The following is a 22992-nucleotide window of genomic DNA, read 5'->3' as shown; positions in this document are numbered from 1 at the left end:
ACCCTATCTCAGTAAAAAGGGAGGGTAGAGGAGACATATGGAAGTAGACATGTTTTATCATCAGACACAGTTTACATGGGTACTGGCCATCTTGCCCTTTGGGGCATCTGTGTAGATTCTGTAAATACTGGATGACAGACTGATGAAAACAAACAGCATATATTTTGTGCTTCTCAAGGTTTCTACACGGCCAGGAGAAGACATGAAGAGGCAACCACATCTATACTGTGCTGCCTGAGACACATTGACAGAAGAGAAGCTCAGGAAAGGATGCAGAGTGGTTACACAGTTACTACTCAAGCTCTGTCAGTAGGTAAGGCACCTACTGTAATCCCAGCACTCTGGGAGGCCAAGGCAGGCCAACTACCTGAGGTCAGGTGTTCATGACCAGTGTGGCCAACATGGTGAAACCCTGTCTCTACTAAAAATACAAAAAATCAGCCAGTTGTGGTGGAGCATGCCTGTAATCCCAGCTACTCGGGAGGCTGAGGCAGGGGAATTGCTTGAACTGGGGAGGTGAAGGTTGCAGTGAGCCGAGATTGTGCCACTGCACTCCAGTGACAGAGCGAAACTCTGTCTCAAACAAAAAAAAAGGATCTGTCATGTTGTTGCCCCCTCCTTTCCCTCCAAAAAAGGGGAAAAGATGTTTTTACTTTAATGAGGGAAAAAGATAACCCTGAGCCAATGTTTGAATGTTTGCCACCATTCTTCACATAAGCAAAGCAGTAAACTCTTTCCTCTCTCATTTCTACTTGGTCACAGCCCCGTCGCAGCTCCCTTGCTTCCATCACAACCCTTAGTCTCTGGTGCTAGGAAAAAAGGCATGAATGTAACATTTTGTCAAGAGCTAGGACAGGCTTCAGACTTGCTCCAGCAGCTGCCTTCTTTGGATAAAGGCCATCAGCTGTCAAACCAACCTGAGGAGCAGGGCTGGGAGAGAAGAGTGGGTATGCACAGATGGAATGCTGCCTGCCCACCTCAGCAGCACCCCTCACCAGGCTCAGTCGGCAGGCTTAGAGCATAGCAATAGTCACCACCTGCTCTGAGCATTAACCCACACGCCTTCCCCTGAACCATTCTGTGCTCAATGCAGAATTTACCCATTCTCCTGACCGGACTCTCTAACACCATCACCACCACCAGCCTCCCATCCCAGTACAGAGCTGTGCGTTAGCCAGGACCCTTCAGACAGGACCACTGTTAAATTGGGATCGTTCCTTTCAGCCACCCTAATGTGTTTTACTAAATTGTTTTTAATTATAAAAGTGACATATGCCAGGTCTCTAGCAAATCCTAACAAAAAAGGCTGCAGTTGAGAAACAACAAGGATGGACCTACCCATCCTCAAAATGGTACATCCAGGCTGGGTGGAGAATCCTCATGAAGAATCTGATGGCCATGATCTCCAAGACTGCTTAGCAGGAGTCATGGAGAAAAAAACAACGATGAGCTAGAAAGCCCAGCCTGTCTTTATTGTTACAGTTACCCCTGACTGCCAGCAAATGCATGTCCTCAGTTGTGAATTATTCACGTATATGTGAAGGGACCAGTCTTTATTATTACAGTTACCCCTGACTGCCAGCAAATGCATGTCCTCAGTTGTAAATTATCCAAGTATATGTGAAGGGACCAGTCTTTATTATTACAGTTACCCCTCACTGCCAGCAAATGCATGTCCTCAGTTGTGAATTATCCACGAATATGTGAAGGGACCAGTCTTTATTATTATAGTTGCCCCTGACTGCCAGCAAATGCATGTCCTCAGTTGTGAATTATCCACATATATGTGAAGGGACCAGGTCCCAACACACAATAGGAATTTATATCTCCAACAACAGACATTTGTAGAATACCATCACCCCCAACAACAAAGACAACCATGTTTAGTGAGTAGCTAGAACATGTGAGGAACCATGCTAAGTGCCTGACATACATACCTCCTTCCACTATCAGTCCTCTCCTATGAGTGATTCTCACTTTCTCCATTTTATAAATGAAGACATTGAAGCTCACAGAAGTTACTTGCTAAAGTCACATAACTGTGAGAGTCAAAGAGTGAAATGTGGCCTACACCTGCCTGACGCTGGTCTGACAGCAGAACTTTAGGATTAATTGTCTCTAATGATAAATTTCAACTTGTTAATAACAGTCCAGCAATTCACAGTAACGTTTAGCAGGGCTTTAATTGAAAAGTAACATGAAGAAGAGGCTATGACTTCCCATAAACACCTCTCTTTGTAAGTCAGATTCACTATTCTCCCCAACTCCCTATCCCATTTCTACTAAAAATAGCCCAACATTTCCAAAATACATCCAAATCACACTCCAGGGATTCTACCTGATCTCAGTGTTTGGAAAGATGCCTGCCTCCCATTCCTTTTGTGACCACAGCATGAAACCTTGGAGATGGAAGATGATCTTCCTAAAACCTCTGAGCATTTCATGTCATTAACCTGACCAGAGATAAGACCCAGAGTCCCAAGTCTTTGAGCTGTTGCTCTCACTGTGTACAATACTCCCTTGTTAAAGAGACAAACGGACATGAAAAACAAGCAAACCACTGAGAAATGAAAGATCCAAAGTAATCCATAACCAAACCAGACTAGGCCAACTATACAGAATCAGCTCCTCTTATCCTCACTATCTGGGCATGGCAGAACTAGCCTGTCCCCGTCATTATCTCTCTTGTGCCCTACACAGTTTGCTACACCCACTGCATGTGGATATCCTTATCAGAAAATAGCCACTTAGCAAGTTTTTTTCCTTTGAACAGAAGTAGCTGCTTAGCCCGCCAAAAGATTGATAGTTCTGTGTATGCCCATTGGTATAAATATTACAAACACAGATGTAAAGCTCATGAATACAGAATAGATACTGGCTGTGCAGCACAAGTGGTTGTGTGTCTTTGGAAACTATAAGCCTATTTATAACTTATAGTCTTAGCTCTTTGACGAAAAGACCTGCCAGTCTCCTCATCCCCATCAATTAGTGAAAGAGAACCAAATTGGAGTAGGAGTGATGAATTCATCCCACAAATACATTCTGAGCACTGGGTTGAAGTCTTAAAGTTTTACCAAACTATAGGACTCTAGAGATAAAAAGCAAAAGGTTGTGACAGCAGTATTAGGAGACAGCAGGATCACTCAACATACAGAGCTGCCAAGCTGTACCAGCCTTTGACAATAGGAAATGATCGTGTCAGGGATCAGAAGTTTCCCTGTGTTTCCTCAAATTTGTGAAATGAGCTCTGCCATGGTCTCATCTACTCTCTTCATTATTGAGTCAAATTATTTTCGACTCTTTTAAAAATTTTATCATTTTAATGTGTTTCAGTTATTTATTAAATACATTTCATGGTCAGGCATTTCGGGCCAATACCGATTTTCCAAAAAAAACCCCACTCTACACTTTATGCATAAAGTAGGTAGACTGTGGAGTTCAGATGAAATTTGTAATGACTTCATGGTGCTCAAAAGATTGAAAACCACCAGTATGAAGCACCGTTGCAACCGCAGCCTAATGCACCCAGTGAAACACTAGATGCTACATTCCTGTATCACCCCTGTGATCAGGATGAAAGCAGAGAACTGCTACTCCTGACTTGTAGTGAGTAACTTGATTATAATGCATCAGGATGACTGGAATTCCCTTCTCCCTACACAGAGAAGCCCGATCTCAACAACAGAAGAAAGACTACACGGTAATTAAAAACCCTGCCCCAGAAGGGGAGTGGACTCATTCACCTTAAACCCTCTGAAAGAGTCAGAAAGCATCAAGAGAAGTGGGAGGGGCAGGGGGATTGTAAAGACTCCAAAGCTGGGTTATATATTATATAGACTACATGTAAAGGCTAACGGAGCCTCACACTTTGCAGAATGTGCTTAGCCACAGAGGCCAAGACAGCACACAGCTGCAGAAAGCCTGCACAGATACAGAGAGAGAGAGAGAGCAACCCAGGCTCCCGAAAGGGCAGCAGAATGCATAGGTCATCAGTATTTGTACCTGGATGACAGCACAAGGTGGATAAATGTATGCACCTGTGTTATGGCAGCTGATTAATTCAATTAATATTTATTGAGCACCTGCAGGACTCATGGCAGCATACTGTGAGCAAAGACAGTGTCTCCTGCCTTCAAGGAACTCATGATCTCATTACAGTTAATCAATGAGTTACTGGTCATTGGGTGATGACATAACTGAGTATATTCAGGTACTGTCTAGACCTATACACTCATGGCTTGTTTAAATTGGGTCTAAATATATGTCAGAAAGGACCTTTGTTCCACTGACCCTTTGCATTCTTGGAGCTGACAGCAGAAGAAGTCAACTGAACGATCAGATTCCAATCTGCTCTACAGTTTAGCGTTAAGGTCAGAGAGAACATCAGGAGCTCCTTCCACAGCCTCAGAGCAGAGGAGCAGTTCATGTAGGGAGGGAAGGCACTCACCAGCAACACCACATCAAGCTTGAGAGTGGTCCACAGCCAGCCCACTAAGCTATCAGGAGCCAGTCACCCACCCAGAGTGTGTCCATCATCATGTTTCTCAAGTCATAAAAGCCACTCGTCTATGCGTAGCACCTCCTCAGGTGTGGTTTCTACAGTTGTTCACCAGCTTAGAAGCCTCAAGCCCAGTCAGTTCTTGGTCCAGGACCTAATCCTCAAAGCTCCGGAAAATTAAAACAGAATTTCACTAGGAAACAATGACCCCAAAGGCCAGTGAAGAGAGCCCAACTTGGCTACGATTTTCTTTCCTAAAACACATCAAAGGCCAAAATCCTGGCCATGTGAGAACACGTGCTCCATCCTCATAAAGAAGAATGGGCAGAACAAATCAGCACAGCCCTCTTCCAAGTGGCATATTATGTCTCAGGCTAAGAGGATCCTGATGTGAGCATCTAGGGGAGAATTTTCCAACCTGTGTCCAGTGGGAGTTGGGGGAAGAGTAGATGACTGGGAAATGGCTATTTATCTGTTCCTTCAGGTACCTTCCCAGGTTAGTGCGAGCTCCTTTCAGGCCACAATGGCTTTACAGAATGTCAACTCAGAAGAAGAAATCCAGGGAGCAACCACCACACTCCTAAGCCAGAACAGCAAGCAGGACTCCAGAAAGTCTGAGATGAGAGCACTGACTACCATGAGACACCAGCCAGCTGGTGGGAAATGCTGACCTGTTATATTCCCTTCCTTTTCCAGCCAGATTCTAAATAAACCACTTGAAACTCATTGCAGAGTTCATGCCTAACACAGCATGCCACCCTTTGCTGTTGTGTCAGCCAGCACAGACCAGCTCTCAGGAAGCATTTCCTCAATGCTCCATGGGCCCTCACCACAAACCCGCTCCAGGGTAAGACAAAGGGAGGCACTACATACCTCTTGTTTCCTCCACCATCCATGGCCAGGTGATCGCATGCATCCATCCTTCACCTGTGAATGCCTTCATCCTTCTCATCTGTATCCTCATATTTATACTGATCAATCATATAAAGCTGCTCTTCAATGTCTCCTGAGAATAGAGGAGTCCATGGCCCACTTTGATCATCTCTTCTAGCGACTCACCATCATCACATTTAGAAGTTTTATGTTTTGCTTTCATTCATTCCCTGCCATTTAAATCTACTTTTTAAGAAACACCACCACATGATGGCTTCTCCCATTTTACCTTCTACCATGGTAGAAATCTGGTTAGAGGCATACACTTAGAGAAGACACTCCCACTCCTCTTGCTTTCCAGTGTCATAATCCAAATCTCTTTAGCTTTTTATTGTGGAGCCCATTTTTAAAAATCACATTAATTTTCTTTGCTCTCATTAACACTCACTCCAAATTCCCTCATTTGTCTCTAATAGGAGTTCACAAATGAGACTCGGGCCTGTGTAGAGAGCCGGCCAGATGTTCTGAGAGGATGACCTCATCATTTCCCTCCTATTGATGGTACCATTTTCAATATTGCTATTATGTCACTTAGTCATTTTCAGCTCACGGTTGAGATAAGTAGTTGGTATGGGGTACAATAAACCTTCTCTGATATTCAATTTTCATTAATACTGTTAATTATTGTGCATATTACATTGCTAAATTACAAAACTGCAAGATAGCTCCACAAGTTAACTAGTTTATCACTCATTCACCCACTAACACAGAGAGAATCCAATAGCTTTTACCTTATTTGCTACTTTGCAATTTATGCTCCATCAAGGTAGCTTTTGGTTTAATTATAGCTTATAGGGGAATTTCAACACTTTCAAAAATGCATTATGAGAAAAATGGAAAGATAGGTAAGGGCTAGTTGTTTAATAGTCACATAATACTCTTGACTTATATAATCATGTTTATATTAATAAAAATTGACTTAATGAGCACCTACTATGTGCATGTCCTATGCTAAGCATTGGGGAGGATATACCCCCTACACTCACAGAGCTTCCTTCCAGTCTAAGTTCAGAGACATCATATGGATCATAATCCCTTATCTGCAACAATTCTGAAATTCCAAAAGCTCTGAAAGGTTTTTAAAATAATTCATTTGGCAGTAAAATATGCTCTGAATAAGTTAAGTAGGTTAAGTTACAGCCTTTATTTATCCTCCTTTGTGTAAATATTCATAAGTTTTGCTGCAAAAATAATAACATGTTTGATTATGGGATGCTATCCCAAACACTGTATAATGTTTCCAAATCTAAAATATTTTGAATTTGAAAACACATATCCTCAACTGGCTTCAAATAAGGAACCATGGACCTGAAAATGACATGAAAAGGGAACCAACACAAGCCAAAGTTTCCCCACTGACTGAGTGGGGGCCTAGGTGAAAGGTGGGTTAGCCCTGTTACTTTATTAGTTCTGAACACTGTGTCTAAAAAACTATAGGTAGCAAATGTGCCACAGCAATGTTTAAATTAACCTAGTCCCTTTGAAAAAAAAATAGGGACGACGGCAACGATACAATTGGATATTCTGGCCCCGTTTTACTAAAACTTGGATGCTTAATCCTAACTCAACTCAGACAAAATAATATTTGCGCATCTCCTCTTTTAGAGCAGAATTTTACATTTCACCTCCTGAATAGGATCTTCCTCATTTCAGGTCGTTTCTCCAACTCCAATGGCAGGGATTCCCATCTCACTCACCAAGATGAGGGCCATTCCTAGTATGAAGTCACCCTCAGAGTAAAGTAAGGACATTTTTTGTTTTAATCCACCAAAAGTCACCTTTGTTATCACTGTAATCAGGAGGCTGTAAGAGGGGCTATGTGGCTACTAACACTCTACTCACCTTAAACAATAGCAAGGAGTACCTGAGCGCTCTCGTCTGCAGACCCCTGGTCTAGAGTATTAACCCATCTATGTCACATGAGCTGTACTCCTCAAAGACAAAGTTCAACATATCCTGGGGTCTTTGGAACACTCATGCTACACGTGGCAGAGCCTGAAGCTGCGGAATTATTACTCTAGACCAGGAGAGGTCAAAGGATAGCCTCCAGTATGTTTTGCGCAGCTACAATCCACATTTTTAAGGACTGTAAAACAAACTAGAATATGTGACAGAGACCACCAGATGCAGCCACAAACCTGATAATAGCCACTGCCCAGTCCTTTCTAGACAAAGCTTACTGACTCCTCCTTTTTGCCTGTGAAGAGGACAAGAAGAACTGACTGTCTGAATGCCTACTAAGCCTCAGAAGCCTTACTCAGCACATCGCCACTGGAACACAGGACAGGAGACATCAGGTGGGTGAATGAGTGACTTCCAAAACAGTGGGAGGATAAGGGCCTCCCCAGAGCCTGTCCACACCTACCTGTGGATGGCTTCTTTAGAATCCCACCATGGGACTCTCCAGAAGGATTTCAGAACCACTGTAGTTGATTCAACCTCAGACATGTTTTTTTAAAAAGCTCACTTTTTCTGATAGTTCCTTTCTTCCCATTACATCCATACAGACCTACTGGCCAACATCCCCAAGTTTCCATCCCCTCACCAGGGTCCCTTCACAAACCCTGGCTTCTTTCAGAGCCCAGACCTGTGCTGTCATCGTGGCCTGGGCTAAGGCACGAATCCCCTACCTCCCTGGCCCCTCCCAGCAACGAAGAATTCAATTCTTGGAAGAAGTGAAATAAGTAGAATGCCAACACTTCCTATTTCCTTTGTATGATTTGCGTTGTCATTGTGAAAATCGTGCAGTAAGTGGTATGATTTATGGTGACTCCAGGCTTCCTTTCTTGGTGATCTCCTTTCCCAATGATTCTACAATTCTTCCTGCTCTCTCTTCCCCTTCCTTTTCATTCTGTCAAACTCTGTTCTTCTGAAGTACCACTCACAGTCAGAGTTTGATGTGCTCCCATTCTCATTCAACAGGGTGACCATTGAAGGACCAGCTCATTACATGCGGTCTTTGAGACATTAGAGAAATGGAAGGATTAAGTTGGCCCCAATCCAAGTCTTCTATCTACCTACATGTCACATTCTTTATGCACCTGACACAACTTCACAGGTAACAGCCCAGATTACATAGAAATGTCCAGAGAGACCCACTGCTTGCCCTGTTAGCCACTTTTAGATTCTTTTTACTTTCCAAGGACAGAGAACACTACAGACCCAGTGAGCAACACAAAGAAAAAAACGGTTGCATAGTTTTAAAATGTTCATGTATGTTATTTCTGCTAGTAGAAATGCAGTACAAAGATTAAGAGGCAGGGCTATGAGCAGAGTGCCTGGGTTGAAATTCCAGCTCTGCCGCTTACTGGCTGTGTAATCTTGGACAAAACAGCCTCTCTGTGCCTTGGTTTCTTCATCTATAAAACAAGGATACTAATATTATCTACTTTATGGAATTGTGAATATTAAAGATTTCCCATATGGAAAATACCCAGAACAATATCTGGCACCTAGAAAGAGTTAGTATCAGTCGTCGTAGTAGTAACAGCATACGTTTGTCCCTCAGTCTTATTATTTGGGCTCATTCACTCTTTCCCTTAAAAGGGAACCTGAACCTTAAAAAGGAAAGAGTGAATGAGCTGTGTGCCAGGCCCTCTGCTAGGAATGAAGGTTACAAAGATGATATAAACCTGCTGGATAAAGAAAATGTGGTACATATACAATATGGAATACTATGCAGCCATAAAAAGGAATGAGATTATGTTCCTTGCAGGGACAGAGATGGAGCTGGAAGCCATTATCCTCAGCAAACTAACACAGGAACAGAAAACCAAACACCACGTATTAGTACTTGTAAGTAGGAGCTGAACAATGAGAATATATGGACACAAGGAGGGGAACAACACACACTAGGGCCTATTGTGGGTGTTGGCGAGAGGGAGAGCTTTAGGGAAAATAGCTAATGCATGCTGGACTTAATACGTACCTAGGCGATGCATTGATGGATACATGCAGCAAATCACCAGGGCATGTGTTTACCTATGTAACAAACCTATACATCCTGCACATGTACCCCAGAACTTAAAATACAAATATAAAAAAGTCCCCCAGTAGCTTGCAGTTGAGTATTTGAAAAGTTGTAAAAACAGGCTAGGTGATGACAAGGAAAGGGAAGTATCTATGGGTTCTATGAGAGCAGAGTAGACACCCAGAAGGCCTTCTGCAAGGGTGGAGGATGAGTGGGGATCAGAGTTGAGCCTTTAAGAGAAATAGGAATTATTCAGGCACACTTGGGGATGATGGAGAAGTGGAGGCAGGCACCACAGGCAAGTAAGAGGAAGGCATATGTGGAGGCATGGAAGGATGGAGGAAACAGCCTGGAGTTCCTGGGAAACTGCTGCCAGCTCAGAGAGGGGCGAGAGATAAGGCTGGGGCCGGACAAGGGGAACCTGAGCAGTGAGGAGTCAGTGAAAGGTGCTAAATGGAACAATATGGCTAAGCTTGCCTTCTAGAAAGGTCCCTTTGGCAGGTGTATGGAGGGATGGATTCAAAGGGGAAGGGACCAGATTACAGGCACTGAAATGATTAGGATGTCACTGCAGTAATTGAGACAGGAGATGGTGTGGGCAAGACCCAGGACTTTGGTGAGGAGCAATCAGGTTACAAAACTATTTAGGACCCTAGTAGGTGAGTGAAAATAACAAGTGACAGAAAGGGAAGAGCCAAGAATGATTTCTCAAGTAGATGATGATCCCATCAACCAAGGTAGTGATTACAAGACAAGGAGGAAGTTTAGCAGGGATAAAGGATGAGTTCAATGGGTCAAAAACACATAGCAAGCCCTTATCCTGTGCTAGCCATAATGTTAGGTGCTGTGACGCAATAATGAAGCAAAATAGGCTTTCTGCTCTCGTGGTGAATTGTTGCAAATAATTATAATTTACACATTGCAGAGTGCTGCAGAGGAGACGTATACGTACTAGGCAAGTATTAACAAAGAGGTTTCCACTAGCCTGGGGGATGTGGGGAGGCTTCCCTGAGGAAGTGGCCTTTAGATGGATACCTATGGGACAAACAAGAAACAGGCAAAGAATGGGGAAAGAGCACGTGTAAGTCCAGCAGTAGGAGTCCTGGACATCCTGTGGGATGTCTGGGTGGAAATGCTTAACCTGAGGCTGGGTACCCAAGTCCTGAACCTGTGGAAATGAATGGCTGGAAGCCAGAGATATTTAGTCATCAGCAGCAAATAGATGGTATCAGGAACACCAAAAGTAGCCAAGATTGTCCCCAAAGATGGTTTAGGCTGTCTAGAATGGGAGCTGAGGGTGAACCCTGGAGAACCCCTTCCTCAGGATATGCCCAGGAAGTCATCGAAGAAAGCAAGTTAGGAAATAACCATATCAGGAATCCTTGGGGGATTAAATTTCTAGAAGCAAGGAACAAACAACAGTGTCCCATATCCCAGAGAGCCTCAGTTATTCACAGCTGGTGACCACAGGGAGAAAAATTTCAGTAGAGCATGGGGACAAGAACCCATGGCAACAGGAAGTGGAATAAATCAGAGTACAACAATGAATATAGCCCATTCCTTCAAAATGTTTGATGGGAGAGGGTATAGGGCTTTGAGGGTGAGCAGACAGGCATACAGGGCCAAGGGACAGTTTTGTGCAGTGGGAAAAACCTAAACTTGTCTATAGGCAAGAGTGAAATAGCAAGAGAGAGGGAAGGATTGAAGATTCAGATGTTCTGTGCCAGGCCCTGAAGTGTCTGGGAACATTTCTTGTGTCTACTAGCCTAGGATCTTGCACATAGCAGGAGCTTAGTAAAATTTAACACTCATCATTGGTATGACTCAAGAGACATTTATTAAACATTTTTTAAAAATACTTATCATTGGGCAATAACAGTCAATAGTTTTCTGGACTCTTGATTGGAGATAGCTCTCTCTCCACTAGATGGTCCAACTCTGGACTCCCTATATTAGTTCTGTCTCAGCTGGTCGTGTAGGATTTCCATTTGCTGGGCCAAACCGGCCCAGAAAACCACATGGGTGGGGGGAAAGCTCCTTGGATTACACCCCATTCCATCCTCCAGGATGCCGGCAGGCCAACGCCTCCAAGGCCTTGCCCTTCATTGAGGGGAAAACTGAGAAACTTGGTATTATTTCCTGGTGAACAAAATAGTAGTGCTACCTCACCCCAGAAACTCTCCTACAAATGAGTTCTCTGTGCACAGAAAGGCTGACTGGGAAGGGCTGCTGATGCCCCTCTGATGGGCCAGCCTCCATGATCACCCCTTTCAGGAAGTGGCGCCTGAATGAGATCATCCTGGGGCCCTTGCCCTTAATTTACGGCAACTCGCCAGAAAGCAAGTGCCTTTCACAACTACTCTGTGGTCAAATGACAGCAAAGACACCTGGAACCATTTGGCTCCCTAAAAGAGAAGGGTGCCCAATGCGCCACTTACCAGGCAAAGGGCCTCCCAACCAGCGAGGAGGGAAAGATAAAACAAAAAGCAGCAAAGCTTAGAAAAGCAAAACCAGAAGGAAAGGGAAGGAGACACAGTCAACAAGGTATCCATGGGAAGAAAAAATGTCTAGTAAGAACTATTCCTCTCACCACAGGATGGATCAGCAGAGGACACCAGCCTAGAGATCCTGACCCATTCCTAGAGGAGAATGCACTCTAAACACTATTATAAATGAAATAGGAAAATGACACTCTAAGAAGTTATTCTTTACAGCTTGGGAAATTGAAAAAAGAGAGATCATATTAGATAAAATATTTCCACCACAAGACACCAAATACACACCATTTCTTGTGTCTAACACAACATAATTTTTTTATTATTATTTTAAAATCTTTTCATAAGGCAGGGTCTTGCTTGCTACACTGACCAGGCTGGTCTTGACCTCCTAGGCTCAAGCAAACCTCCTATCTTGGCCTCCCGAAAAACACAACATAACTGCCTGAGAGAAATGTGGATCTTCTTCTTAAGTGGTTTCCAGATTTGGATTTTCCACTCAGCTCCTCTTGCTGCTATTGGAACCACAAAATCCATGAAAAATAAATATACAACAGAGAAAGAAACTGGAAGGCTGGAGCCAGAGCACCTGAGAGCACCAGCAGGGGAGGTGCTTCAGGCACATGGTCTGCTCCTTCTCCAGATTCCCTTAGAGGAGCCTCTCTCGAGCCTCCATCCCTTCCTGTAGGGATAGAGCAGGAGGCTGGCATCACGGCACCAGGCACCCTGGTAGGACACCTGCTCAGTGCCACTGAGAGGCTTGCAGGGCTGGGCTGCAGGGCAGAGCTGCGGAAGCACTGGCCGAAGCCCAGGCTCTGGCCTGAGGAGTGAGGCCTGGCAGATGGCGAGGACACACACAGCCCAGCTGGCCCCAAGCCTCCTTGCCTGGTTCAGGGGAGGGAAGAAATGGGAGAAAAAGACGTTAAGAAAAAATGGAGGTTTCAGAAACGAAAGCAACTCACTAATGCTGGGTTCTGTAGCTCCTGCTGGCTTAAGCAGACAAAGCACAGTAAGGCCCAGAAGGCTCTCTCTCCAGGAATCTCACTTCAGTTTTACAAGGCAGCTCACTTCCTGAGAAAGGAGCTTCCCAACACTCATGATAAAGGCCAAGAGTCCTTCCTGAACCTCCCTCACCAGGACTCTTCACAGCTGCCACCTGAGAGGGAGCATCCAGCTGTGGGGAGAGAGGAGCCCACCGCCAAGTTCCTTTTCTTCAATGAGACTATCCTACTTCTCAGCACAGCTGACCTGCCCCTAGCCATCAGCAGCATGGCCCTAAGAGGCTTAGACAAGTTCAACAAGGAAGCAAGAGTTTCAAGGTTTAGAAGGGAAAATTCAGTCCTACCAATAACTTTGGGATGATCTGAATAAGTCGTTTCTTCTTCCATATGAAAAGGAAGAGATGATACTACCCAACCTGCCCCAAATGGATTAGCCAGACAAACTTTGCAAATCAAATGCCTTGTTCACTAACGCCTCCCAGGCAGAACGTACCCTCCCCGGGGCAATGAAAGGTTCCCAAGGTTTATGGAGCTCAGAATCCCTCAAGGGAGAGCGGTGGGAGTTCTCAAGAACTTGTTTCCTGATGGGTTTCGGAGGAGGGCAACACAGCTCCAAGTGTGGGAGAGCTGCTGTTAGAGGCCATAGGGAAGGATGGCTCCAGAGAAAACCCAAGTGGCAGCTGCTGCTGACACGCTGTGAGACCCTGGACAAGTCCACTGCCTCTGTGGGAAGGGAACAAAGTTCTTAGTTTTCCTCGGAGACTCAAAGAAAATTTGAGTCTATGCTTTAGTTTTCTTATCATGTGTTCATATGGTCCTGTGAAACCCTCTGGGGCATTAGCACCAGAAACCAGTGAAGAAAGACTGGACTCCAAACCAAGTAACCCCAGAATGCTGAGTATGAAACCCCAAAATGCAGCATGTAACTGTGGTACACAGATTTGATAGTGAGGGTATCAGAGAACCATTGCCATGTTAACCTCAAATGAACTACTCAAGTCTTGGCTTAGAAGGCCTTTAGTGCATATCTGTGGCAATAATGAAACCACAAAGAGCATTGTCTAGCACAACTGCTGGATCTAGGAGAGAAAAAACAATCCCAGGCCAGACACAGGGGCTCACACCTGTAATCCCAATACTTTGGGAGGCCGAGGTGGGAATATCACTTAATCCCAGGAGTTTGAGGCCAGCCTGGGCAATATGGTGAAACCCCATCTCTACAAAAAGTTTAAAAATTAGCCATGTGTGGTGGTATGCATCTATAGTCCCAGCTACTCGGCTGAAGTGGGAGGATCACTTGAGTCCATGAAGTTGGGACTGCCGTAAGCCATAATCATGCCACTGCACTCCAGCTTGGGCAACAGAGCAAGACACTGTCTCAAAAACAAAACAAACAAAAACAAAACAAAAATCCTGATTCTGGAAATCATTTGGGATGAATGGGAACAACTATTCTCTGAAAAATATAAATTATTTCTAGTACAAGGGACTTCAAGAAAATATCCAAGTTCTTGTTCTAAATTGTTGTTCCATTAATTACTCTATTTACTATTGCTAGAAATATGGGAACTGCTGGCAAAGATGTTTATGCTCAAAATTTTACATCATTATGAAATCCATCTCTAATAGGACCTTGGATTCATCAATTCTTTGATCCCTTATAACACATAAAGAGATCTGCTAAACATCAACAGATTTGCTAAAGAGAAACTGAGCTATAATGACGACAGTAGCTAGCATTTTTGTTCACCCATCATGTGCCAGGCATCTGACACACATTTTTATCCACAGCATAGCAAAATCCTATCTTCAAGGTGGGTATTATTTATTCTTCCCTACTTTACTAAGGAGGAAAATGAAGATCAGAAAGATTAAATTATCTGCTATGGCCACACAGCTAGTGAGTAGTAGAACCTGGATCTGAAGCCAGGTCAGATCGTAGCCAAAGCATATACTCTCTGCCACACCACACAGCAGGAGTTTCTACTACAAATGAAGTCACCTCGCAAGGAACGGAAATTCACTACTCACGGTACAGTAAACAGAGAATGCAGGTAAGTGTGAGGTGACATGGAGCAAAGAGCCTGCGGCAGCAGCCATGTTAAGCTTGATTCTTATTGAAATACTTTAAAGGGCAGGACAAGTACTTGGGAAAGCAGTAGATTTAATATATTTTGCAGAGATGATAGGAGAAGGCAGCAGATACTAAGAAAGGCACCATCTAGAGAAACTGGAAATTCAAGCAGGTATAAATCACAGTCAGGAGCAATAGGAGGCCTTGCTGTGAGGAAGGGAAGCGAGCAGAGCCTGGACACCCACAGGTGACTGGAAGAAGAGAGGAGAGAGAGAGCGGAAGCTGCAACTGGACACCAAGTGAGTAAGAGAAAGCAGAGAGGGAGGGAAGGAAGGAAGGAAGGAAGGAAGACAGGAAAAGAGGGAAGAAGAGGGGAAAGCGAAACAAATGACAGTGGTATTTGATCTAAGTATGTATCCCAACAAAAGGCTGGTGTCTGGACCCTGCCTGGGAGAAGGGGCAGGTGATGTCCTCGGCTACAGGAAAGGTCTGTCTGCCTGTTCAGAGAGAATGTCAGAAGAGCACTAGGGGAGTCTTGGGGCTCAGCCTTCCATTTCCCCAGCAAAAATGGCCTGATTTTATGAGTCCCATTAGCTTAAACAGACTATCCACCTCTAGCAGTTTAGAAATAGCTCCATATTACTGGGTAGAGCAAAAGCAAAGTAAGAAAACAGAAACAGTGTAATCGGGCATTATTTTAAAATTGGTTAAGTAGGCAGGGTACCCGTGGCTCACACCTGTAATCCCAGCACTTTGGGAGGTCAGGGCTGGGGGAGCACTTGAGGTCAGGAGTTTGAGACCAGCCTGGCCAACATGGCAAAACCCTGTCTCTACTAAAAATACAAAAAATTAGCCGAAAGAGACACGGTGGCACACGCCTATAGTCCCAGCTACTTGGGAGGCTAAGGCACTTGAGAATCACTTGAACCTGGGAGGCGGAGGTTGCAGTGAGCTGAGATTGCACCACTGTACTCTAACCTGGGCAACAGAGTGAGACTGCATCTCAGAAGAAAAAATAAATAAATAAAATAAAATTGGTTAAAGAAAGTATGGTTCTTCCGTATCATGAAATACAGTGGAACAATTTTGAATGAGGTAAACCTATAGGTATGCATATGAGGAAAGATGATCTTTATGTATTGCTAAGTAAAACAATGTAAGCTGTTAAATAGTATGTAAACTATAAAACATTTTCTGTAAATATAAATAGCAATTGGCCAGCTGTGGTGGCTCACGCCTGTAATGCCAGCACTTGGGGAGGCTGAGGTGGGCAGATTGCTTGAGCTTAGGAGTTTGAGACCAGCCTGTACAACATAAGAAACCCCATCTCTACAAAAAATACAAAAAGTAGCCAGGTGTGTACATACCTGTGATCTTAGTTATTTGAGGGGCTGACATAAGTGGATCACTGGAGCCCAAGAGATTGAGCTGCAATGAGCTCAAACATGAGCTATGATCATGCCACTGCACTCTAGTCTAGGTGACAGAAAGAGACTGTCTCAAAATATATGTGTGTGTGTGTGTATAGACATATAGCAATCATATTTTATTAGTATATATATAAAAGAATATGGAGGAATATGCATCAAATTATGGTCAATGATTATCTAAGGGCTAAGCAAGGTGGATGGTGGAAAACTTTCATTTTCTATAGTCTGTATTTCTGTAATATTTTACATTAGTGAAACTTTATATTATATTTGTGATCAGAAAGAAAAAAATGTGTTTCTTAAAAGACTATGAATAAAAAGTTAAGTATCCCACCTCATCTCAGTGAGAAAAGGTAAAATTGCCTAAAACTTGAAGTCAGATGTTTCCAACTGAATGAAATACTTTATACCCCTAGAATCTAAGAGAATTACAGCAAATATGGCCTGATCCTTGAACTTCTGACCTTCCCAAAAATAGTTTGGGATGGCAGGAGCTGGACTTCTTAGCAAAGAGTCCTCCTATTCACTGGGCAAGAGGACATCCCCCAGTGACACGAACCAGGCAAAAAAAAAGTGTATTCACACCCAGAGAGCCTTTGGGAAACAAGATCCTCTTATCACCATCAACCAGGAGACTCATCTTTCACTCACTCATTGAATGAGCCCCTTTGTTTCCCCTAAAGGAGCATTACATATTCTTTCCCTGCTTCTACAGAACATCCTGGTGCTCCAGAATGGGCACTGAGAGGCACAGGAGGAGTCCCAGTAAAAACTCACTCGTCCACATTTCCAAGAGAAACAGGACCTGAGAGGGCATGACCCTGAGGGAGCATCCACCTAGGCACACAGGTGTGGAAGTCAGGACTGTTTTTTTATAACTACACTTCAAAACTCACATGTGTATGACTTATATTCTCACCCATATGTCATATATCCCACAGTAGAATACGTTGTAGGACAGGTTCAAAAAGTCCATCAGTCTGTTAACAAACACGCCTTCTGTGCCAGGCACTGTTCTATCCACAAATAATAAGCAGTGAACAAAAAGTCCCTGACCTGAAGAAACAGGAATGCTTTTACGATGTTGGTGGGAATGTAAGTTAGTTCAACCATTGTGGAAGACAGTATGGAGATTCCTCAAGGATCGAGAACCAGAAATCCCACTTGACCCAGCAATGCCATCACTGAGCATATACCCAAAGGAATATAAATCTTTCTTCTATAAAGACACATGCACATGTTATGTTTATTGCAGCACTATTTACAATAGCAAAGACATTGAACCAACCCAAATGCCCATGAAAATGTGGTACATATACACCATGGAATACTATATAGCCATAAAAAATGAGATTATGTCCTTTGCAGGAACATGGATGAAGCTAGAAGCCAGCATCCTCAGCAAACTAACACAAGAACAAAAAAACAAACACTGCATGTTCTCACTCATAAGAAGAAATTGAACATTGAGAACACATGGACACAGAGGGGGAATAACACACACTAGGGCCTGTTGGGAGGTGGGGGGTGAGGGAAGGGAACTTAGAGGACAGGTCAATATGTACAGCAAACCACTATCGCACACGTACACCTATGTAACAGATCTGCATGTTTTTGCATGTATCCTGTTATTTATTTATTTATTCTTTTTTAGAAGAAATAAAAGAGAAAAAAAATGTCCCTGCTCTTGAGAGCATACAGCCAAGTTCCAGCCTCATTTAAGGATGGAATGCCACAGTGCCGCCTATCATGGTTCTTCGAATGTGGCAGGGCTCGGCAACTGTTCTCGAAATGACATTGTGCATCTACGGCAGGACACATGCGTGGCTGCACTGGCCGCTCCCCCACCCACTTGATGCTTTCCAGCCTCCCAGAGACTTCCAGCATCTACCAACCCTTTCTCTATCCCTAGCTGCCTCAGCATCCCCACTTCCCAAGAGATTCCCACCCTCAGAGCCTAAAATCATGTTATTCACTGCACAAACTTTCCTTGACCTCTCTCTCAAACCATCCTCTTTCCATCAAGTTCTCAGCAAAGCAATCTGCATTCACTGCCTTCTCCTCGCCACGGCTTCCTTCTGCAGTTCCTGATCATCCAGTTTCATCCCTCCATGAAAATGCTTTCTTGAGGGTCCCTTGAGCCTCTCCCAAAGCTAACAGACTTCGCTCTCTCCTTTCTGATGTGATCCCTCCCCTGCATTAGACATGATTAACCATCCTTTTCTCAAAGCTGGATTTCCACAGCCTTGGATTCTCCAGCCCTTCATCCTCAGTGTGCTGTCATGTTGCAATCATGTTTCCTAGATTCTCTTCCTCCAAAGTTAAGGCCTCTCTCTTCTTCTCTCATGTGATCCTCTCCCCTTTCTATGCTGAGAGCTGTCAAATTGACACCCTCAGCCCGGCTCCTCCTGGGCTCAACTTGCTACAGCAGCTCCACAGAACACGCTGCTGCTGCTACTTCCCACTGAACAGAGTTAACACTGAATTCTTTCTTTGAAACCTCCTCCCTACTCCCAGAGTGCCTCTTTCTTTTAAGACTTTAATCTCAGTAAATTAGCAACAGCAACCTCCCAGATACCTGAGCTAGAAAACTCCAGCCACACTCAGGGGCCCTCTCCCTTCTCTTAAGTGCCAGTGGGCACTACACACCTACGAGCTTTTTAAGAACCTGCAAAAATGCTTTCAGACTTGAAAAAAACTATCCTATAAGAACAAAATGAAGACCATAAAATCAAAATTAGGAATAATTCTAAAAACCTTTCAAATATTTCTGAGAACAAAAATGTTTTATTGGCCTGGGTAACATAGTGAGACCCCATCTCTAAAAAAAAAAATTAAAAATTAGTCAGGAGGGTACAGCGGCTTACGCCTGTAATCCCAGCACTTTGGGAAGCTGAAGTGGGTGGATCTCCTGAGATCAGGAGTTCAAGACCAGCCTAGCTAACATGGTGATACCCCATCTCTACTAAAAATACAAAAAATTAGCTGGGCATGGTGATGGGCACCTGTAATCCCAGCTACTCAGGAGGCTGAGGCAGGAGACTCACTTGAACCCAGGAAGCACAGGTTGCAGTTAGCTGAGATTGTGCCATTGCACTCCAGCCTGGGCAACAAGAGTGAAACTCCATTAAAAAAAAAAAATTAGTGTGGCATGGTGGCATGCCTGTACTTGGGAGTCTGGGAGGGAGACTCTGTCACCAACCAACCAACCAAACAAACAAACCCTAAAACAAATAAGCAACAACAACAACAAAATCCCATGATATTTAATGTGAGATACTGGTAAATTTAAATATCTTTGGTCCTTTATGTGGCAGGGCCTGAAAATATTGACAATGGATCCTACCTCACATAGAAAGTACAGATACTCTGACTTCTTAGAATCTCTTGGAATTCACTGCCTCCCTTCCATTCCTACTGCCTTGGTGTAGACCCTCTTGAGTCCTTTGTTATATTTCTGCAGGGTGTCCTAAAATGTAGCTGATTATATGTCACTCCCCTGTTAGAAAGCGCTGATGGTCCCCCAAGATCTGGGTCCCCAGTCCAAAAAATTCTTGGCTTCCTGTAGACCAGAGGTGTCCAATCTTTTGGCTTTCCTGGGCCGGACTGGAAGAACTGTCTTGGTCTACACATAAAATATACTAGCACTAATGATAGCTGATGAGCTAAAACAAAAAATTGCAAAAAAAAATTTCATAATGTTTTTTAAAAGTTTATGAATTTGTGCTGGGCCACATTCAAAGCTGTCCTGGGTTGCATGCAGCCCACAGGCTGTGGGCTGAACAAGCTTGTGTAGACCCTGGAGCATTCTGCAGCCAGCCCCACAATAGCACCTACCTCGCTCCCCTTTGTGTCACACTACAACCCTCACCAGAGCAGAGAACTGTGCCTTAATCAATGACCTCTGTGTTTTCCACACAGCCTAGCATATAACAGACAATAGCATGTCCTGAGGAGCAACCGCTCCCTGCCCCCACCTCCCTGCATCATTTCTGTCTCTGCTCCACTGCTACATGGTCCTCCATGTTATTGCTGTGCACATAGAGGACTCTAGGTCTCAACCAACCAAACTTGAAAGCCATAAAAAATGCCTGGTTTCAAATTCACCATAATCATTCTCCCTAGTGTACTAGATTTCAGACAGTGAGAATAGCATTGGCTTTTGGGTCAAGTAGATCAGGGTACAAGTCTGAAGTCAAGTAGATCAGGGTACAAGTCTGAAGTCAGGCACTTAATTGACTATGTGAACCCAAGCAAACTTAGCTTGACTAGTCTTCACCTCCTCATCAGTAAAATGGCAATTAAAATATCACACTGAACGGACGACTGTGAGAATTACATGAGTGAAGGTATTCAAAGCCCTAGCATGGCAGCTGGCATACAACAGGGACCCATAAGTACACACCATCAGCAAATAGAAGCACAGTCTCAGATTTCTCAATGATCTGGGCCATGTGACCTTGTCAGAAGTCATTCCCTTTCCTGGAGGCTCATGCAAAACAGAGATTCTTACTTTGGCATCATGAATTCAGGACTCAAATTCCACGGCACTGCTTATAATTCTGAAACTCATCATGAAGAAATAGAAGGAGCATAAGATATTACACAGCTGATAAGAATGAAAAAGGTCAGGCCAGGCATGGTGGCTCACGCCTGTCATCTCAACACTTTGGGAGGCCAAGGTGGGAGGATCACTTGAGCCCAGGAGTTCAAGACCAGCCTGGGCAACATAGTGAGACTTCATCTCTTAAAAAAAAAAAAAAAAAAAAAAAAAAAAAAGCCAGGTATGGTAGTGCATGCCTATAGTCCTAGCTACATGGGAGGCTGAGGCAGAAAAACTTGAGCCCAGGAGTTCAGGGATGCAGTGAACTATGATTGCCTCACTGCTCTTCAGCTTGGGCAACAGAGCAAGACTCCATCTCAAAAACAGAAAAATGAAAGAAGTCAATCTCTATGTCCTGATATGGAAAGATGTCCAAGATGAGGTGTTTCATCATTAAGTCAAAAGGACAAGTTACAATGTAGTATGAAAAAATAAATGACCATAACATATACATATATATGTATACATGTGCATATACACACACATATATATGTATATATACATACACATATATACCTACACAAACACTTACATATCTATATCTATTATGTATATGTATATATGTGCCTGGAAAATCTCTACGGGATAGACAAGAAATTGTTCATAGTTGTTACCTGTGCCTCTTCTGCAGTAATGAGTCTAGGAGTGCCATTTAGACTCTTTGGTACTGTTTGAATTATTTTTACCCTGGGTAAAAATAACCATGTTCATGTTATAATTTCTAAAAACTGGTTTTTAAAAAGTTACAGAAGATGAAGAAGGAGAAGGAGGGAGAGAAACAGGCAGGGAAGCAGGTCTAGGCCATGGATGAGGACACCTGGGTTCCACTCAGGAGTCCTGCACTAACTATGCAAGTTCATGCCAATCACTCCCCTCTGGATCTCTTTTATTGGTAAAATAAGGGAGCTGAACAAGATGCTCTTCAGGGACAATTTCCATTAGATGATGTCTGCAAGATGCTTGGAGTAGATTTTATCCATAGAACATCTCTCTTTGACGAGTCTTGATAATTTAAGCATCAGGCCTCAGAAAAAGGACAATGTATACACGATTTCACTTTGACCCCCTTCAGTGAGAAAGCATTTCCACCGTCTCACAGACAGAAACCAAGTATAGACTGTAATGATCACTTGCCAACCAAATACACTGCTCACCAGACTCTGCTGTTCACAAAGAATTATGACTGCCAGGAGTTTTATAGCTCCCAATTCATTCTGTGCCTCTTCTGCAGAGGAGGCACACAGATTATGCAAAACAAGCAGAAGGCACTCTATGCTGGTAGAAGCAGGGTGAGATGTAAAGTGACTTCCTCTGGGTCAGAGCATAAACAAAGCTCACTCCCAGCATATTTGGAAGTATTGAACCCTTGGGATCAACTCCACATCCCTCCCCCACCTGGACTGAAAGCTTCACCTTGAAGACGCGTTTCACTGCAGTCATTTTTTGAGCGTTTTCTGGGTCAGATGCAGTGAGAGCAGCTCAACCGAGGCTGCCAATGGAGTTGCTACATTGAGGACACTGTACCGAGTACCAGCTCTACTGCTGGGCTCATCAGCAACTATGGTAAGAAGGGCCAGGCTAGCCTGGATCCATGGAGTGCTCTCAGTCTCCTGGGCAAAGTGACTTCGTACAGCTTTGAAACACAAATGACCCAGTTTGTCCTAACAGGTATAGGTGTCTGCCTTGCAGAGGGTACTGACTTCCTCTCCCAGAGCAGCTGCTTTGAATCTACCATCTTACTTCACACCTGCAAACACCTTCATTCCTCCCATCACTTCACACAGTGAAGAACCCTCCTGTGGCAACTTTAGTTTGAACATCTGGGCATCAAGATTTTCCAACAGTTCCAGAAAGTGTTTACAAAATGCACACACTCACCTTGCAGAGAAGGGCAGAGCCTGCTCTACTGACCCTACAAGCAGCAGCCTGGATTTTCAATGAGAAAACAGAGACCATGGCGTGGCTAAAACACCGCAAAGGAAAACATC

At 43.8% G+C, this 22992-nt stretch overlaps 1 protein-coding gene across 2 annotated transcripts in view; it reads right to left on the bottom strand.

The window, feature by feature from the left end:
• The window catches only part of SPTB (spectrin beta, erythrocytic), a 138967-nt gene that overhangs the window by 100729 nt on the left and 15246 nt on the right, over nt 1-22992 (bottom strand). Inside the window, exon 1 of one of the 2 annotated variants that reach the window (XM_074393127.1) lies at nt 5372-12537. The exons of the other annotated variant lie outside the window; for it this stretch is intronic. The gene's annotated coding sequence lies outside the window, so the exon portion shown is untranslated. Of the gene's footprint in view, nt 1-5371; nt 12538-22992 lie in introns of those variants that run through there. 2 annotated transcript variants of the gene reach the window in all.

The sequence above is a fragment of the Saimiri boliviensis genome, chromosome 2, assembly GCF_048565385.1.
Source record: "Saimiri boliviensis isolate mSaiBol1 chromosome 2, mSaiBol1.pri, whole genome shotgun sequence".
Taxonomy (NCBI): Eukaryota; Metazoa; Chordata; class Mammalia; order Primates; family Cebidae; genus Saimiri; species Saimiri boliviensis.
This window is presented reverse-complemented; position numbering and strand designations above follow the sequence as displayed.